Below are 3,006 nucleotides of genomic sequence, written 5' to 3' on the forward strand. Positions count from 1 at the left end.
CCTCTCTCCGCACAAACTGGGGGTTCCCCCCCCTCTTTCCCTTCCTCGCCAACCCGGTGCCGCTGCATCCGTAGGGATGCTACACGGGCCAGGGTGAGGAGGTGCGGTCCAACACAGGGCTGGAGATTGCACCCCCACTGCTTCTCCGGATCATCGCGGCAGCGTGGGGGCTTCTTCTCTCCAGAGCCTGCCTACAGCTGCATTGAAGACGACAGCAGCAGCACACAGCAAAATATTTGGGATGGGCTGCATGGCACCGGTCACTGCTGCAGCACACAGCATAAACACTGCAAAGGTATGAACCACCCTAACTGCCATTCAGGAGGCTGGGAAACACCAGTATTCAGCACTCCTAAGAATCCGACCAAGGTATCTCTGAAGGGAGCAAGGCAGCTCTTGGAGCTGGGGAACCACAATGCTGTGTAACACAAGAGTCACCAACAAGTTATGTCACAAGCTTAAGTAATTGCAGTCCTCAAGGCAACATGGAGAAATTAATCAGTTGAAAATCAGCACACATCAAGTATGTATGGGGGGGGGAGGGGGAGCAAAGGGGTCCTTTATGAATTTAGGGTGGTCATCTTTGGAAAGGATCAAAGCAGAAAACTCGCACAGACTGACTCCTCACACATGTCCGTCTCCCTGTCTAAGTCTGACCATGGTAGTTTTGCTTTGTGAAAATAAGCAATTTCACTAGGAAAATCTTCTAACAATTCTGCCAAATGTCCAATTGCTTCATTTCCCTGCCCAAAGTTTCCTACCCACCAAAGCACAACCATGCAGCCTTTGCATCCTGCTGGCAGAAGTTTCTCACTACCTCCCTTCCCAGTCACAGTCTCTGGGAGCATCCCCATGCCCAGCATACCCTATTGCTCAACGCTGCTCAGATTTCTGCCTCCTCAGTTGCATCAAAAGATGCACTGCCCCTTTACATGGCTGCGCTACCACTGTGAAGGGGGTGGGAGGAAGCTGTACCTGGGAGTCGGGATGAAAATGAAAAGCATCAGGGGTAGCAGAACAGAAATCACTATAAGCAACATGAAAAAAGTAAGCTGTGCCCACAAAAACAGTGTGTGGCACACTAGCTACCATCCTACCAGCCTAGGTTTAGCTCTGCCATCAAGCTTTGGCACAATTCTACTAGAGGACTAGGTGAAAGTGTCACACCAGCAGTCCAGGTTTACCAATTATCTTTGTTCTAAAAAAAACCAAACAAACTACTAATTCTATTCATAAGGAGCAGTGGTTGACCTGTCCTTATCAGGAAGCAAAATTGCTGACTACCATATGGGTTGGGGTTTCATTGAGCAAGTGGTGGCACAGAGGGGTGAGAAGGCACCAGATGGTAATTCAGGGGCTGTACCCCCCATTTCCTACAAGATTTGTCAGGTGCCTGCTGCATGTCTTCAAACATAAAACCTGGCAATGTGGATATCTGACAGTTCTAGCACTCTTGCAAAACACCCTCCACTCCAGCCCTGCCATGGGCAGGCAGACTAAGAGTTTTGCTCCATTAAGGAGCCAGCTCTTGGCAAAAGCTCAAGCAGCTGAAGCATAACACTTCAGAAAAGCATCAAAGGGAGAGTCAAAGCCCAGCTGTTTCCCTCATTCTCTGGTAATATGGGAATTGAAGTTTTCTCAGACTCTCTCAGACCACTTCTCTTTCCTCTAGTTGACTTGCTGTATTTTTCTTATAGCAAAAGGACAGAGGAACATGATGATATTACTGATTAGAAGCAGTTCCAGGAAACTCCAGTCCTTGTCAGTACATACAGTGACCACCTGCAGGAATACAATGGGTATGTCCACACATATGGGTATGTCTACCTACAAGGAAAGCCCACAGATCTTTCTTAGCAAATATAATCTCCCTCACCAAAGTCAAGGGCAGAGAGTACAGAGCACATGGGGCACAGTGGCCTGGCAGTGGCTTTATCCTTAAGATAACTTCCAAGACCGAAAAGATGCAAAGACAAATCAAGTGAAAATAAGAAAAATTGTGTATTCTCCTTAGCACTGCTGCAGTGGCTTCCTGATCTGCCAAGACTTAGAAGCTGTCTTGACTTAATGGAAATGAGTGTGTTTTTTAGTATAAGGACACACTGCATTTAGCAAATGCCATCCCAGCTCGCTTTGGACTGTTCCCTGCATCCTGCTGTGCATCAGCTGGCAGGTAAACAGCAAAGATCAGTTCACCCTGTATAGTGGCTGAATTAATGTGCTTCCTAAAAAGTGCAGTGAGCACAATGTGAATCTAGATCCTGGTGATCAGAGAAAGCATTTCTGCCCAAAATGGACCCAATCGCTCCCTTCTGATGCAAGCTGCTAAGAGCGGGGAGAATTTTAATCAGCTTTTGGATCTGGTCACCACAGCAGATACTGTATCATACCTACAAACCACAGTGACACAGCAAGTGACTTTAGCTGCTTCTTGCAGCAATTGAAAGAACAATCTGTGGCCACACTCCAGAAGGATGGAGCAGCCACAGGGAATAATAATCTTCAGATGTAACAGTCAGTCCTCTCACTCCAGCTCCCTCTTCACCTTATCACCACTTCCAAAAATAGCTTGCAGATTGTACAGAAAGGGTGTGGACAAGGAGATACTGTTCCTGGAACTCTGAATTTCTACTTCACTTGCCCTTGAGCCTTCCCCAAAAAATTAGGCTTATGCCAACCATTTATTCAGTGAGTGCAGCACACTCCAGCTGGTTGAATGCTAGAGCTATGAACAGAGATATTTCCTGCTCTGGCAGTCTATTTTCCTCCCAGTGAGTGTCTATACCTCTTCCTAGGCCCCAGTGGAACCTATCATGGATAGAGAAGATGTGCTTTGCAATATCCCAAGGATCAGATGCTGGTAGGTGACCACTGCAAGACTCAGTTGTGTTACATTGCTCAGAAGAACAGACACACGATCCTTAAACTGAATGGCCAAGATACTTCCAAGACTGTGCATGCTAGGCTGGGCAAGGACAAGAAAAAGAAAAGTGAAACCACTCCCAC

The sequence above is a fragment of the Corapipo altera genome, unplaced genomic scaffold (genome assembly GCF_003945725.1).
Source record: "Corapipo altera isolate COAL_440 unplaced genomic scaffold, ASM394572v1 61, whole genome shotgun sequence".
Lineage (NCBI taxonomy): Eukaryota > Metazoa > Chordata > Aves > Passeriformes > Pipridae > Corapipo > Corapipo altera.